This window comes from Elephantulus edwardii, unplaced genomic scaffold (genome assembly GCF_000299155.1).
Source record: "Elephantulus edwardii isolate Elephantulus edwardi_28Jun2011 unplaced genomic scaffold, EleEdw1.0 scaffold00060, whole genome shotgun sequence".
Taxonomy (NCBI): Eukaryota; Metazoa; Chordata; class Mammalia; order Macroscelidea; family Macroscelididae; genus Elephantulus; species Elephantulus edwardii.
This window is the reverse complement of record NW_006399810.1, coordinates 9,714,460-9,732,559: the sequence shown is the minus strand read 5'-3', so window position 1 is coordinate 9,732,559 and position 18,100 is coordinate 9,714,460. Positions and strand designations below refer to the sequence as shown.

The window sequence follows — 18,100 nt, the reverse complement described above, 5'->3', positions numbered from 1 at the left end:
AATGATATTTGTCTTCTCAATTTTCTAAGGAAGAACCAACTGCTTTCTCTAGTAGTAGTAGCATTTTGTCTGTTCAAAACTCAGTTGCTTTTAAATACAAACCCTTATAGTAAAAATTTAGTGGATGCTAGGGGAAACACATCATATTAATAATCAGTTCCTTTGTGCAGAACAAAAGTATTAAAAGTGTTTTAATATAATCATTGATGTTCCTAAGATTCCTTGGAAGTAGGTAAAAGGAACAGAGAGATATGCAGTGCTAAGTGAAATGCCAGTTCTGAGAGAAGGTCACAATTAGGTTGCCTTGATCAGAAGTAACTAAAACATGCTTCTCCAAGTGATTCAAGCCATACAAAGTCATCAAACTGCCTCTGGCAGTGGGTGTCATTGTAAGGTGCTGTGGAGTCAGTAGCAACCTTATGTACGTTAGTACCAAACAGTGTTTGATCCCATGACATCCTCACCCTCACTGTTGTGTTTGAGCCCATTACTGTAGCCTCTGCACCACTCCATCTCATTGAGAATCTTTCTCATTTTTGCAGACCCTCCATTTAGCAAGCATGATGACTAGTACTTTCTGGTAGTTTTTCTGTTGCTGTGATGCTGAAGCTGTGTCATATTTCAAATTCCCGTAGGGTCACCCATTGTTTCAGCAGAGCTTCCAGACTAAGAGATAATAGGAAGGAAGATGTGGCAGACCACTTCAGAGGGGCAAAACAAAGGCTACTGAAAGCATGATTAATATCAGGGGAACATTATCTTCATCAGTAATAAACTACATTAAAGAGGAGTAATGATGTCAGTTAGAAGACTAAGGTGTATCTGCTTCAGACCATGATCTTTTCCATCACTTGCTAGGCATCTGAGAGCTGAATGAATAAGAATGACAGAAGAATTGATGCCTTTGAGTTGTGGTGTTGGAGGAGAGCATGAAATGGCCCAAATGAACTGTCAAAAGAACAAACAGATATGTCTTAAGAAAAGTACAGCCAGAGTGCTCCTTGGAATCAAGGATGACGAAGCTTCATTTCACTTTGGGCATGTTGCGAGGAGAGGCTATGCTTTGGAGAGTGACATCATGAAAGGTGAAGGGTCAGCAAATGAAAGGGAGACCCCCAACTAGATGGATTGACATAGTGACTGTAGTCATTGGCTCAAGTGTGTCAGAGATGATGAGGACAGTACAGGAGAGAACAGGGTTCAGATCTATTGTTCATAGAATTACTTTGAGCTAGCTGTACTCGACAGCACCTGACAACACATTCTAATGTCTTAGCATAAACAGTAAAACATAAGTAAACATCTTTTTTGTGTTATCTGTTTTCAGCCAAGAGCTATCTGACATCATCAATCATATTCCTTGTTCTGTGACCTCTTCTGAATCTGCCTTGAATATTTGACAGTTTCCTATTGATACCAATTTTGAGTACTCTTAAGCAAAATTTTACTTACATGTATTATAAATTGTATTGTGTTTTAATTTCTGCATTCTGTGGTATATGTTTTTAAAAATGGGTACAAATATGGATCTTTTCCGGTCGGTTAGCCAGGCAGTTGTCTGTCAAATTACTTGGCATAGATGACTGAGCATGTCAATTGTATTCCCACAATTTTTAGAGCATTGGCAATGTAACACCTTCTTCAGTGCAGCCTGGATTTCTTCCTTTATTACTGCTGGTTCTTGATTATATGTTAATTTCTGAAATGGTTCAGTCAATCAGTTCTTTTTTGGTACAATGATTCTGTATAATTCCTTGGTAAGAGGGACCGTTCCTTGGAAAAGGACATCATACCTGGAAAGGTGGAGTCAGTGAAATAAGATGATTTGACATAATGACTATAGCAATGGATTAAAATGTCAGAGATGATGACACAGGATAGAACAAGGTTCAGATTTGTTGTGCATAGCTGCTCTGAGTTGTACTCAATAGCGCCTGACAACAAAACCAACATGTCATTCCATGTTTTACCCATAGAATCCTTCAGTATTGGAACTGAAAGCTTAAGTTTGATCTTCAATTCCTTCAGCTTCAGAAATGAGTGTGTCCTTCCCTTTTGGTCTTTCAGTTCCAGATCTTTCCATGTGTCATAACCATTTGCTTTGTCTTCTTGAGCTACTCTTCTGTTCCATTCTCTTTATCATGTTTTTCTTTTGCTTTATCTTCTCTGCATTCTAGAGCAAGTTTCAGAGTATCTTCTGACATCCATTTTTGGGGTTTCTCCCCTATCTTTTCTGCCTTTTAAATGATTCCTTTTCTGTCTTCTTTTTAAAATTTTTTACTTTATATTGGTTTACTTGCTTACAAAATTCATATAAATTCATTCACATTGTGTTTCATACAATCATTTGCATTCATTATATTTTATAAAAGTAATTACCATTGGACTATGCCCACCATTACCGTCTTTTCAGGTCCTCACCAAATCTTTCCCATTTCTTTTACCTTTTTCCTCCACCAACCAAATTGTGCAACCCAATAATTTAACCCCTACCCATCCTCATCCCTTTGCTCACATCCCTTGTCCCCATATTTTACTAGCTATCCTTCTATTTTCACAATAATGGTCTTATGCTGTATTTGTCCTTATGAGAATGAGTTAGTTCACTCAGCATAATGCTCTCCAGTCTCTCCCAAGTTATGTAATATTTTCCAAAACCATTGCTCCTGAGTGCTGCATAATATTCCATTGTGTGAATGTACCACAGTCTGCTTTAATAATGATGTCCTTGATGCCAGCTCACAATTCATTTAGTCTTCCATCATTAACATTTCAATACTTCAAATCTATTTCTGTGATGCTTTTTAAAGCCAAGTGGGTACACTACAGGCTGTACTTTAACTCTTGTGGATATTTTAATTTTCTTCAGTTTCCATTTGAACTTGTTATTGTTACTGTTATGTGCAGTCAAATAGATTGTGACTCTTAGCAACCCTATCTGTGCACAATAGCTTTGAGCTCTGCCCTATCCTCAGCCAGACTTACTATTTCTGACACACCTACCCTCATTATCCCAGTTACTGTGTCAATCCGTCTAATCCAGGGTGTTGGTTTCCTGTGCAACATGCCCAAAGTAGGTGAGACAGAGCTTCAAAACCCTTCCCTCCAAGGAGCAACTTGGTTTCACCCTCTCCAGGAGAGACTTGTTTGTTCTCTTGGCAGTACATGGTATGCTCAACACTCTTCTCCAGCACCACAGATCAAAGGCATCAATTCTTCCGTTTTCCTTAGTCACTATCCAGCTGTCTGATACATAGCAATTAATTGTGAAGACTATACCCTGGGTTAGGTGCACGTTAGTCTCTAGACTGGCGTTGTTGCTTTTCAGTACTCTGGAGAAGCCCCTGACTGCAGATTTTCCCAATCCAATTACTCTTTTGATTTCCTGGCTGCTGGTGCTAAGGGTGTGGATTGTGGAACCGAACAAGCTGAAATTGTTTAACAATCTCAATTTCTTCTCCAGCCATCTCGATGTTACCAATTGGCCCAGTGGTGAGAACCTTTGATTTGTTGCTGTTGAGATGCAATCTTTATTGAAAACTGCAGTCCTTAGTCTTCTGCAGCAAACACTACAGGTACTCCTCAGTTGTTTGTTTGTTTCTGATATTTTAACAAAAGTTTACAGAAAACTTGTATTTCCATTCATTTATGGTTGCACATTTTCCTCCCTACTCCCCACCCCAGTTTGCTTTTCTGTTTAAAAAAAATTTCTTTCACTGTTGCACAGTTTCGTCCCTTCCCCACCCCCAGTCCACTTTGCTCTGCACCTTTTTATTCTGGACTATTGTCATGCAAATAATACCTAATTTTACTCCTTAGTTTTAGTAAGCAAGATTGTGTCATCTGGCTTATTCATGAATCTTCCTCCAATTCCGATGCCACATTTCTTTTCATAAAGCCCAGATTCCCTAATGATTCTGCTTATAGATTAAAAAGATAAGGAGAAAGAATGCATCCCTGACACACTTATTTTTTTAAAAAAATTTGAACCGTATAGTATTTTCTTGCTCCGTTCTGATAACTGCTTACCAGTCTAAGTATAGGTTTCTCATGTGTGTAATCAAATGTTCTGGGATTCCCATTCTCCTCAAGGTTAGCCACAATTTGTTGTGATTCACACAGTCAAATGCCTTTGCAGAGTTGATGAAACACAGATTAATATTCCTCTGGTACTCTGCTTTCAGCTCAGATCCATCTGACATTGGCAATGATGTCACTAGTACTATCCAGCTTGTATTTCCAGTAGTTCTCTGTCAATGTACTGTTCCAATCAATTTTGGATAATCTTCAGCAGGATTTTGCTTGTGTGTGACATTAGTGATATTGTTTGATAATTTCTATACACTGTCAGATCACCTTGTTGTTTTTTTTTTTTTGAAATGGGAATAAATATGGATCTCTTCCTATCAGTTGATAATTGTCCTCCAGATTTCTTGGCACAACTTGGTGAACACATCCAGGGCTGCATCTGTTTGTTGAAATAAGTTAATTGTTGTACCATCAGTTCCTGGGGCCTTGTCTTTTGCCAATTCTTTCAGAAAAGCTTGAACTTCCTCCTTCATCACCATTTCCTCTTAATCATATGTTGTTTCTTGAAAGCCCTCTGTGTCAGTCAATTCTTTTTGGTAGACTGACTGTGTACTCCTTCCATCTTCCTTTGATGCTTCCTGGATCATTCAATATTCTGCCCATAGAATCTTTGAGTTTTGCAACTTGAAGCTTGAATTTGTTCTTCATTCAGTTTGAGAAACACTGAGTTAGTTCATCCCTTTTGATTTTCTGACAGTAGCTCTTTCCACATATTGTTATAAATTTGTCCTTCCTGAGCTGTTTTTTGACATATTTCTGGTTCCCTAACTTTTGGATTTCTTCCCTTTGCTTTGGCTTCTTTGTGCTCTAGTGCAATATTCAGTGTCTTGTCTGACATCCATCTTGGTCTTTTCTTCATACTCAGTCTTTGTAATGACCTTTTGCACATGTCATGAATATGGTCTGTTCCCCAACCAGCCACCGACATTGTTCTACTGATGATATTGGGGATTTCCATCATTGTTTTCCACAAATATAATTTATTTCATGCCTTTGTATTCTATCAGGTGAGGTCTTGGGCTTAAAAAGATTTTTTTTTAAAAATTGTATTTGCAATGAAGAAGTCATTGGTCACATAAACTTCTATTACTTAACCTCTAGTCTTATTTCTGTCTCCATCAGAGAGCTGGACAATAACTAAGGATGATAGAAGGAGAATCAATGCCTTTGAGTTGTGCTGGAGAAGAGTGTTGAACATACCATGGACTGCAGGAGAACAAACAGGTCTGTCTTGGAGAGGGTGAAACCAAGCTGCTCCCTGGAGGCAAGGATTTTGAGGCTCCATCTCCCATACTTTGGACATGTGGCCAGGAAGGACCAGTTCTTGGGGAACATCATCCTTAGAAGCGTGGAGGGACAGCAAGCACAAGAGAGGAAGACCCAGGATGAGATGGATTGACTCAGTGACTGGAGAAATGTGGTTAGGTCTGTCGGAGACAATGAGATTACTCAGGAAAAGGCAGCTTACAGAGCTACTGTACACTGGGTCGCTGTGAGTCACAGGTGACTTGATGGCACATAACGACAATCCTTGTTTCCAATTTTTGCATCTGAGTCAGCAGTTATTACTAATGCATTTTAATTGTATGTTTGAGCAATTTCAGATTGTAGACGTTGATAGAATCCTCAGTTTCTTGATTTTTGGCCTTAGTGGTTGACACACAAATTAGAATAGCAGTTCACTTATTAGTAGGACCTCAGTCATTATGTGTTTAATTTCATTTTGATAACTTTTAACTTCCCTAGATTCAAACTTCATACAATTCACATTTCAATTATTAGCAGGTGTTTTCAATTGCTCCTTATTTTGAATCATATCTCATCAGCAAATGAAGGTCCTTCATAGACTGAAAGCTATTCATTATTCAAGTCATTAAGGTAGACTCTATTTTGAGGACTTCCAATCTGGGCTCTACCACTACACCACTGTAACTATCCTCAATCCTCTAGTGTTCATAGGGAGAAGAGACTGAAACTGCCAAAAATAAGGAGATGCATTACACTCGAAAGTCTGTAGTTAGGGACCTCTCTAAATTATTGAGGAGTAATGATGTCATTTTGAGGACTGAGGTGCATCTGATTCAGGCCATAGTCTTTCAGATCACTTGCTTTGCATCTGAGAGCTGAATAGTGAATAAGCATGACAGAAAAAGAATTAATGCATTTGGACTTTGGTTTTGGAGAAGAGAACTGAACATCCCATGGACGGCCAAAAGAACAAACAAATATATCTTAGAAAGGGAGCAGCCAGAGTGCCATTTGGAGGCAAGAATGATGAGGCTTCTCTTTACGTAATTTGGACATAATGCTAGGAGGTGCTATTCCTTGAAGGAGGATATGATGCTGTGAAGGTTGGAGGGTTGGCTAAGGAGAGGAAGACCCTCAACCAGGTGAATCAACATGGTGACTGCTGCAATGGGCTCTTGTGTGTCAGGAAGTGTGAGAATGGCACAGGATAGAACAGGGATCAGATCTTTTGTTCATAGGGTCTCTGTGAGTTGTACTTGACTTGACAACACCTAATGACAACTATTTTGAGGAAGCAGCTTTTCACTAGTAATATTTTGAATGCCTTCTAACCTGAGAGCCTCACATGCTAGTATCATTTTGGACAGTGCTCCCCTGGTAGTCATATAGATTGCATAGCTTTGAAATGTTGGTGGCATAGTTTTCAGTATCACAACATCGCACAAGTCACCAAGTTATGACAAACTGACAAGTGTGTGGTGCATTTTAAGGTAAGTTCTCTACTTTCTTTGTATTCTATCACTGAGCAAACAAGTACATGCATTTATCATATATTGATACAGGTTTCTCAGTGCTGGAGAAGGGAGATAATAACGGAATATGGAGGACTATCAGCAGTCCTACATGGTGGAATGAAATTGGCATCATCAGGATGAGCTCATATTTTAAAGACATGCATGTACACGTGTTTATGTGTGCATATATGATACATATATACACACACCATTCTCACTTCTGTTTCTAGAGAGGCTTAAGAAGAATAGCATTCTAGGAGCGGGTAGGTGGCCTTGTGATAAGCTGTACTGAAGTCACAAAGGCATGAAATTTAAATCCACCAGCAGCTCTATAGGATGACGGAACTTCTCCTCGTGTAATTTACTGCTTCTGAAATCCCACCAAAGGGTTAGCTATGAGTCCATTCTTACTCGGTGGCACACACCACCACTTAGAGCTCATTTCTTGATTTCTAAATACCATTCTCTACTCAAACCAGCCAAGACTCATCATAGAAACGACCGTTTATAAAGCTAGAATTGAGAAAGCACAAGATAACTCTGAATTATCAGGTTCCGGAAATGCTAGGAAATGTTAAGAACATGTCAGAAGTCTAGAGGAAATAATTTTAAAAAGACCTTCACTGACCACAGTTAAGACAATTTAAGCATAAAAGTAATCCTGGTAACACTGAATATCCTAAGCCTTTTCAATTGATTCTGACTCATAATCAGGCCCTCTACCAGATAGAGTGGAACTGCCCCATAGTGTCCTCAAGGCTGTGGCTCTTTAGAGAAATAGATTAGCACCTCTTTCTCCTATGGAGACATGGTCAGGTTGAATCAGTCACCTGCAGGTTAGCTGCTGATGGCTTAGTCACTGCACCACAAGGGAGCCTCAGTGATGGGTTTAAACGTAAAGACAACCAGCCAAACCCCTTGCTACTGAGTCAGTTCTAACTCATCTGGACCCTTAATGAGGCTTTCTGGGTTGTAAATCTTTATGGGAGGAGAATTCCCATCTTTCTCCCATCCAGTGGCTGGTGGATTCAATCCATGGACTTTAGCAGTGCAACATATAACACATTTACGTCAGTGAGCCTGTGATGGATTGATTATAACCTAGTAAGAACCTGTGCTTAGGCTGAACTGTCTAGAGTGCTCACAAACACCCACACAACCATATATGTATATTTATCTAAAGGGAATGAGTAATTTCCAGTGGAGAGGTGGGCAAGCCCAAGAGCCCAAGCCTCAGGAGAGCATCTTTTCCTGGTCCTGCAGCTGTGGAGGCTGACAAATGCAAGGCTGGGAGGCAAGTCAGATCAGTGGGTAAGGCCAAATAGCAAGATGCGCATCCAGATTGAGCAAAAAACATGGGAGTTCTGCCAAACTTCCTTGTGTATGTGGTACAGGCCACACTCCAATGTAACTCCCTTTCAACTGGATCCTTATAGTGATTCAATAGAATAATAATTATATCATATCATTATACTATATATATCGTTGTTGTTGTTGTTAGGTGCCATCGAGTCAAGTATGACTTATAACAACGCTATGAACAAAAAATCTGAACCTAGTCCTGTCCTGCACCATCCTCACACTTCCTGACACACAGGAAACCACTGCAGCAGTCACCATGTCAATCCTCCTAGTTGAGGGTCTTCCTCTCCTTTGCCAACCCTCTACCCTTCCCAACTTCATATCCCTTTCCAAGGAATAGCACCTTCTTGCAACATGCCCAAAGTATTTGAGGCAAAGCTCATTCTTGCCTTCAAAGAGCACTCTGGCTGCACCCTCTTTAAGACATATCTGTTCATTCTTTTGCCTGTCCATGGGATGTTCAGTGCTCTCCTCCAACATCACAACTCAAAGGTGTCAATTCTTTTTGTCATCATTATTCATTGTTCAGGTCTCAGATGTATAGCTAGTAATTGGAAGGATGATGGCTTGAATCAGATGCACCTTAGTCCTCAAACTGACATCACTACTCCTCAATAATTTTGAAAGGTCCCTAACTGCAGACTTTCCCCAGTGTAATGTGTCTCCTTATTTCCTGACTGCTTGTACCAAGGGTGTTATTTGTTGATCCAAGCAAGATGAAGATGTTGACAGTTTCAATCTTTTTTCCATCCATCATGACAATGCCTATTGGTCCAGTGGTAAGAACCTTTTGTTTTCTTGATATTGAGACACAATCCATACTGAAGGCTGCCTTCCTTGATCTTCTGCAACATTATATCAAGGGAGTGACACCTTGACAGCTGCCAATCCAGGGAATCAGAGGTAGCCAAACTGACACACAACCTTAACTATGAGCTCAGAAATTTTAGAACACACAAAATAGTATGCATATGTTTAAATTGATGACATATAGATAAATGTGAGAGAAGAAGACTTTTAATTGTAGAATGCTAACCAAGGGTGACAAGAACGGTGATGATTTTTGTTAGCCTTGACCCCAACTCATGACCTCAAGTTGTGCAACACGTATATCACCTTCTTCTGAGGTAGGCTAAGACCATCAGCCTTTCAGTAGCCAAACCACTGATGTCATAGGGACTTCTAAACCATTTGTCACAGAGTCACCTGACTCTTGGTGACCTATATGTGTCACAGTAGAACTCTGCTCAGTGTGGTTTTCAGTAGCTGATTTTTTGGAAGTACATCTCCGGGTCTTTGTTCCGAGTGGGTGGACACAAATTGCCAGTCTTTGATTAAGCAGCCAAGCAACTGTTTCACACACCCTGATGTGATATACTGAGGGTTTAGAAAAATGCATAATCTGGGTCACCAACCACGGGCAGACGCAAACTAAGAGCCATTATAGTAGTGTTCTATCAGTGTTAATTCCCTAGGTTTTATACTTCTGTTATTATAGAAGTGACTCTTAAGAAATATTCAAATGAGGCAGCATGTGGGGTGGGTGAGAAGGGCAGGGCAGGGCAGGGAGGTTGCCCCAGGGCGCCCCCTTCTGTTAGAGAGTGGCAGCGACAGTGCGAGTCCCACCTGCTGGTCGGGTCCTGATTGCGTCACCAGGAGCCCCATTGGCAGCACCTGGAGGCCTTGATGGCAGGTGGCAGCTACCTGACTGCGATGGAGATGAATAAAGTGACCAGTCAACACCAGCGAGATTATCCTGCCCAAACCCAGTGTCCTGAGTGTGACGCAGAAGTACCCTCAAGCAGAGAAAGGAAATAACCTTGGACAAGATTTTCCACCAGAAGATTAGTTTCTTGCTACTTAAAGATTTTTGTTTGCATAAAATGAATGAAGCTGTATCACAGGCGAAGTTTTATGAAGCACTAAAAGAATACGAAAAACTTGACAAGGATGAAGGCTGCCTTCGTAGAAGTCGGCAGGTCTCTGACACCTGAAGGGGAAGAGCTCCTTGTTCACTGGTGCTCTCACAGCAGCTGCCGGACACGTCCAGAACCAGTTGGCAAAGAAACAAGTACCCACAAGTCTTTCCCATTCACATAGAGAAGCAATCTGTGGAAGTATTTGAGGCAGCTTTCCCCCAAAACTTACAGGAAGTGACAAGTTCACTAGATTTAGTCCGTGGAGAAATGTAGAATTAAATATCTCATAGCCCGTGAATGACCTTAGCACATACAGGATTATTGGACAGGGGGATTCACATGAATCAAGGGGAAATCTTAGCCTTACATGAGGGGATCTTGCTGTCTGTTGTCAGCATTGGGGAGTGTCTTTTCATTGTGAGCATGGCTTACACCTTCCCTGCTTCAGCCTGGACCTGCTTGGGGTGACCTGCACTGCCACCTCTCTGCACATTGTGCTTTCTGAGACGCGCTTGTATACCACCAAGATCATCACGAGGCTGTGGCACATGCACAACTACTTCGTTCTTTACCAAGACTTGAAGTCCATAAATATCCTCCTGCATGATCAGGGCCATTTGAGGATATTAGGCCTTGGCCTCACCCGCAATTATTCCAAGCAGCAGCTCCACACCAGTGTTGGCACCCACAAACACAAGGTGCCGCAGAGGGGGACAGCATATGACTGTGGTGCCAAGTGGTTTTCACTGGGCCACATGTTCTTTAAACTTCTGAGAGGGCACAGCCCTTTCTGACAGCATAAAACTAGAGATAAAAATGAATTAGAATGAAAGACCCTCACTGTGAATGTGGAACTTCTGGATACACTCTCCTCTGAGTTAGCATTCCTTTTGGGAGCCTTGCTCCAGCGAGTTATCAGAAGACTTGGCTGCCATGGAGGCAGAGTCCAAGGCATTGACTGGCAGTATGCCTGCTTACACAAGTACCACCCAATCCCCCAATGAGAAGTTAGAGCCACTGATGCCTTCTGTATTGGCTCATTTGATGAAGACGCTAAAGGCATTAAGCTGCTTGACTGCGAACAACCTCTACAAGCCCTTCCCCTTGGTCATCTCAGAATGAAGGCAGCAGGAGGTTGTGGAAATGGTGTAGAAAACCATCAACACAGAGGCCAGGAAGAGGGCCAAAAATAAGCAGGTTGGCCATGAAGAAGATGCTGCTCTGGGAAAGGGCTGCATCATGCATGGTACACGCTGAAACTGGGGAAGCTGTTCCTGACTCAAAGCAGTGCCAATATTTCTACCTCTTCCTGAACGGAGTGGAGTGGAGAGGAATTGCTGCAAAACTTACTGACAATGGAGCAAATTGTGTTTGGAACAAATAAGATTAAAGACAAGAGGTTAATTTTGCTCAGGAGGAAAGCAGTTTTTCCTACAGTGTGAGAGCACCCCCGAGTTTGTGCAGTGGAAGAGTGAGCTGACAGAGACCTTCCCAGAGGCACTGCACCAGGCCCTCAAGTTCCTCAGCAAGCCCCAGTGGTGCAGCTGTCCAAGCCCCCCTATGCCACAGAAACAGAAAAGGCCACTAGCTACTGGCCGGGGATCTCCACGGCCATGTGTTGTAGAAAAGCTCACTGGGTGTCCCCAGTCCACCAGCGGACCTTCCTGGAGAAGTGAACAGCAGACATTGAGTGTCCTTGTTACCGAGGTTCTTGGGGAGACCCTTGAGGTCCAGATGGTTCTTATTGGAGCCTGTGACCCCCTCTCACCTGAGGGCTGCCTGCACCATCCTGTTTGCATGATGAGAGTGCTGAAGACAGTGAGGGTCTCTATCTCCACCACATTTGTGTGTGGGTGGATGCCAAAATAGGACCTCAAAACAGACTGCTACCTTCCAGGTCCATCTTCACATGTATCTTAGGCTTCCCAGGCCTGGCCGCACTTGTCTCAGTGCTGGCCGATGAACTGCCCTGGCTGTCCTGCGTCTGTGGACTGTTACTGTGGGTGCCAGGCCTATGCTTGATGCCCGAGGTGACAAGAGTGCCACTTGGGCCCTGTGTGCACATCAGAGCTGACTTCTCACTGCGCCAGGGTAAAAGGTTGGAAGAATTTTTTTATCTCTCCCTTAAGGTGTTGAACTTGAGGGCCTGTGTATGTACTTACGTATGAACTCCCTGCCCTAACACCAATAAATGTATTTCCAGGAATTCTATCTGGTGGGAGCAAAGATAAAAAAACACAAAACCCAACTCAAATATTTAGGAGTAAATAGGTACAAATTTTGCATCTCTCTTTAGAAAAAGTAATCATCACGGGACTGACTGACAGCATCATGATGGTGAAGAGACTGAGATTGTAAACAGCTTTAACTTGCTTGGCTGCATAATCAACACTCTTGGTACCAGCAGCCAGGACATCCAAAGAAAATTTGCACTGGGAAAGTTTGCTGTCAGAGACATCTCCAAAGCACTGAAGAGCAACGATATCAGTCTGGAGACTAAGATGCACCTGATCCAATCCAGGCCATGGTCTTTGCAGTTACTTGCTTTGCATCAGAAAACTGGACAATGACTGGGGATGACAGGAGAATTGATGCCTTTGAGCTGTGGTTCTGGAGAAGAGTATTAAATATACCACGGACTGCTAGGAGAACAAACAGGTTCGTCCTGGAGAGGGTGAAACTAGGCGCATACTTGGATTCAAGGATTCTGAAGCTTCATCTGACATACTCTGGACATGTTGCAAGGAGAGACCAGTCCTTGGAGAGGGACGTCATGCTTGGGAGGGTGGAGAGACAGTTCTAGAGAGGAAGACCCTCCATGAGATGGACTGATACAGTGACTGGGGTTAATGGGGATAGGTGTGTCAGAGACAATAAGATAGGCACAGGATAGAGCAGGGTTTAGGGCTGTTGTACACAGAGTCACTATGAGTCGAAGGCAACTCGCTGGCACATAACAACTTCTTTAGAAAAAAATAAAACCACCTCAAAACCTAGATCCATTTATCAAGAAAAAAAAATGAATGAGGGGCAAAGCTAATGTAAATGTCTTATCAGAACCAATCACCCTGAGGTCTCAGGGCCAGTCTTGGGTGACATTAAGGTAAAATGACGTAACATACCCCACAAAGACAATATTCTACATCCTACTTTGTTGAGTAGTTTCTGGGACACATGAGTGGCATCTAAAACCTTGTAGAGTAATTGGTGGTCTCTTCATGTCCAGAATTAAGACAAGGAAAGAAAAGGGGAAAAAAATGTATCCAACAATTAGTCCAAAGTATTAGCAGGCCTTGAAGAGTCACACATCCATTACCCAGAGACCATCAGAGCGAGAAGATGCAGGGCTACCAGTGTGGTGCTCCAAAATGTATCAAAATAGGAAGAACTGCACAGAGTAAGAAAGCCAGACCTACTGGTCTGGGGGAACCACTGAGTGGCCCTTAGGTACCATTTGGGCCTGGAAACCCTGTGGCTCAAACTTTAGCTGACAGGCCTATAAGGTGAAAACCACACATGACCAAAAGGGCATTTGTCAAAAAAGCTCAGAAGACAGAAGAGGAGAGGATGAATGGAAACAAGAATCACAAAGTACAAGAGGGAAGAATGCTGTTAGGATGTGGGGTTGCAATCAACATCATAAAATGTAAATGAATGTTTGAGTGTAAAACCTACATGCTTTATTATAAACCATCAGAAATCACAATAAAAAGTTGAAGGGGAGAAAAAAATCTGATCCTGTCCCTTAGATATTATGCCTAAGACACCTCCTGAGCTCAGTTAAAATTCTTATACCATCCTTTAAAGGAATCCATGTCAAAGCTCAGGTCTGGTGGTGAGCAGCCTGTGTGCCTTAGAAGCTCTCAGGTCCTGCTTCAGATGCCCACTGCCAGGCAGGCCCCATTAGAGCAGGCTTTTGACATTGGGGTTAATGATTAGCTAATGCACAGAACCTGCCCCTCATTCCTTTCCCTTGAGCTCCTACCTGTTAACCAAGTGGGCACTGCATTATGGAGCCAATGATGACATCTGATTAGGCTGAAGTAAGCCAAACACAATTAAACCACTTATCTTGAAAGTTAATGTAAACCTTATCCTTGCTTTACAGTAAGCTCTAATTTTTAAAAAGGCAGCAAAGGTCATTTGAATTAGTTTAACTATTTTGTGAAAAAACCTGAGGATATTTTATATCTTTAAAGAGGGACCGTTATGAATTAGATTTAAAAAAATTCTTTAAAATATTCTTACATTTATAAAAATGCATGTCACTGATTCAGCAACTGTTACCATTCCTCAGCCCCCCCCCCCCCAACCCTTGCTTTCTCTCTGTAGAGACCCCAGGTGGCTAAACAGACTTCCCAAATATGGAAAGAGGTTAAACTTATATCAGCAATGCTCTGTGTTCAAAAGAAACAGTCACCGGCAGAGTCAAAAGATTATAAAATATAAAGATTTATTTAAATATTTCAATATATTACAAGCTTGTTCCTTATGCTTTTTTAAAAATCCCCACTTCTTATGCTTTCTTAAAGAGATTTTTAAAGAGTTTTATCAGCAATTCTGTACATTAGGAAGTCTCAACCTGCCTTACAATTAACCTACAAATGCATCTGTATACCCAACATACTGCAAGATTATTGTTCAAGCATATTATGGAAATAAATTTTAATACCCATATATTTATAGGCATTTGTGCATTCACAGTAGCTTTTGGTCAAGACACTGAAAAAATAGAATTACTATTATGTGAAAACTTTGTTAAAAGTGCCATAGGGCCACTGCTGTAAAATGGGACTGACATCGGGGTTGAGAGAAGACAGAGGAGGAACAGATGAGGGAGAGAACTGTTTAAAAGGGATATATGATTGGGTATTATTGTCATTATAAGAGTCTTGAATGAAGGCTGCACAGTGGAGTGGACTTTGGGGGAGGGATTGCATAATAATGAAAGAGTTTTACTTTTCAAGAAGAGTGAATGGAGGGGGGGGTCCAGGGAGAAAAGTGCAACAATGAATGACTGGAAACCCTAAGTCTTTGTAAACTTTCATTAAAATTAATTTTTAAAAAAAGACAGGCATAAAGTTATCTGGGATTCAATATTTATTTGTGGCGGGAAAAATGGTCTCAGAAACATTAAACTTAGGTAATGGATTAAAATCATGAAAACATTCTATGATTAAGAGAGGCAATAATGTCTCCCCTCCCCACACCCTGTTCCTTCTCTTGCAAAGAAGCTGGTAGATCTGAACTATGGGCCTTCAGCTTGGCTGTAGTTCCTTACCACCAGAGCTTCTTGTTATTTAAATATTTCATTAAAAAAGCCATAAATTATTTCAGATGTCTGACATTGAGTTCCCCAAGTTTTATCTATTATTTACAAGGTTCTGTGTGGGAGTTGGAGGCTGGCCAGTGGTAAATGTGTCCAAAGAGACAACACTAGACCAGTAGTACTATGATGCCCGGTTACATTTTGGCTGCAGGATATCTGTGTGTGGCTAACACGATATGGCAATAATGTCTTAACTAAAAAAAAAAAAGGGACGGGACCCAGACAGAAATGTCATCACCACCTTAGCAAAATTTACTGTACAAGCTACAAAATAAAGTTAGGTGGTATTACTGGAATGATTTTTTTTCTTATAGTTGAACTTAAAATTAATTTCTATTTCTCTAGTGGCCTGGGGTAAGTTGTACTTTCAACTCTAAAGCCCATGGTTAGAAACCACCAGCTGCTCTGCAGGAGAAAAATGGGCAGTATCCTTCCAACAACTTCAAGACTCTGAAAACCCGCTGGAGAGGAAGCTATAAGTTGGTTCTGATGTTATTGATGGTACATGATAACAAGACAAATTTCAGTTTTTTAGTAATACTCAGTGGTCCACAGGCTGCCAGTCTATGAACTATTTGGTCTGTGAAGAGATAAGGAACTTGCATGAGAATGTAAATCAATGTACTTTAAACACTGTTTAACTCAATTCACATTTCTGTCTTCATAGTAAGACTTATTCAAAGTAAGGATGCAAGTAGTATCCTTACTTATGTTTAACACAAGCTCCTTATTTCATCTTGAACTGGTACTCTGAAATTATTTATATTATAACCAGTTAGCACTTAGCAAATGTGCCTTTTTAAAAATTTTTTAAAGTTACCAAGCAGATTGTGGGCTGGAGTGAAGCCACCAGTGGAATGCATGGGGCTCTGGGGTTTCTTTGGAGTGAATGTACCATTTCCTGGGAAGGAACAACTTTTCAATGGGGGAAAAAAAAAGACTGCTAGTCTCTGCTCGCTGCAGCCCTGTTCCTTCAGCTCACTTGGCTGAGTTTGCTTGCTCATGGCTGGACAGGGTTCTGAGGATAATAAAGAGAAGGTGAAAGTATACCTTAGGATCAGACCTTTGCTATCTTCAGAGACAGAACAACAAGAAAATCAAGTTGTGTACACATTGAAAATGTGGAGACTCTTATTTTACAAGCACCCGAGGGTTCTTTTGCTTTGAAAAGCAATGAAATAGGAATTGGCCAAGCTACACACAGGTTCACTTTTCCCCAGTTCTTTGGACCAGAAGTGGGGTAGGCAGCATTCTTTAAACTGACCATGAAGGAGATAGTTAAAGATTACTCAAAGGGAAGAACTGGCTCATTTACACCTATGGAGTCACCGACTCAAGAAAAAAAACCACACAATCCAAAGTACCATCAAGGATGGAGGGATTCTACCTCGATCTCTAGCTCTGATCTTCAATAGTGTTCAAGGTCAGCTTCAGCCAACACCTGCTCTGAAACCCTTGCTTTCCAAAGAGTTAATCTGGCTAGACAGCAAGCAGATCAGGCAGGAGGAAATGAAGTAGCTGGCTCTGCTAAATGGATGCTTCCCAGAGGAAGTTATCTACTTCCTTGGAAAGAAGTGTCCACATTCAAAGTAGGATAGGTACCAGCACCAGCTGTGATAGTGGCATTGCTGGCTCTCCTCTACCACTTTACCAGGATGGATGAAACAAGTCAGCAATGGGCAAAGGCCAACACAGCCCCAGTAAGTGTCCCAGCAGAAATCTACTTCTCCATCTGGATATCACTGAGATCTATGCGCTGATCTATGACCTGTTAGAATTCCCTAGCCAACAGCGCATGAGGCAGACTCTACAGCTGTGCGAAGATCAGAATGGCAATCCCTATGTGAAAGATCTCAACTGGATTCATGTTCAGGATGCTGAGGAAGGCCAGACGGAACAACTCCGCTGCCAGACGGGCCGGGAAGAGACCCGGGAAAAGCAACAGTCAGCCACCCACCGCAGAACTCCAGAGGAGTGAAGACCATGAGACCCCAGAGGAGCGAAGACTACCCGCCACTGTGCGACCCCCCTGCAGCCCGCACCTGTGTGACCCCCAACACACAGGGTGCTGCTGCATAAACCCCCAGCAGCGCCCAAGCCCTGCTCCCACCTCTTGGTGGTAGTGTCCAAGCCCTATGCTCCTTAGGCCCCCCTAGTCCCTTGCCTTCCTCCCCTTCCCCTGCCCACCTTACAGCTTCACAACCACGCACCTCAGCCCCCGCCACAGCCCTGTGACCTCAGGGCACCACCGTGGATCCAGCCATCACCCGGAGCTATCAACTGAGCTGTTGTGGAACTAACCTGGCAGAAGAACGGCCGGTAGGATCTTGGCTGTGTTAACTGGGGCATTGCTGATCACCTGGGAGAGCACGTAAGGGCGCGCCCACAGGTGGGGAATTTGGCCGAGCTCTCTAGGGCTACACCAACTGCCCCAAATGAGCCAGCCAGCTGGCTTCTGTGAACTCTGCAGACCAACCAGAGGCTAGTGGGTCGGTGGGAATTTGACCTTGACTTTTCAGATCCTGTTGGATCCAGGACCCTGCTGGAGCAGGGGCTGTTGTGTGAGGGCACCTGCGTAAGTGCCACCAGGCAGGGAACACTGAGAAAACCACTGGGTGGGAAACAGCAGGAATTTGAGT

The 18,100-nt window shown here is 42.3% G+C and overlaps 2 pseudogenes; both read left to right on the top strand.

Moving 5' to 3' along the window:
• The first annotated feature begins 9,899 nt into the window (after positions 1-9,899).
• Positions 9,900-11,720, top strand: LOC102854125 (annotated as a pseudogene).
• A 4,743-nt stretch (positions 11,721-16,463) lies between these two features.
• LOC102853725 overlaps positions 16,464-18,100 on the top strand; it is a 5,883-nt pseudogene continuing 4,246 nt past the window's right edge.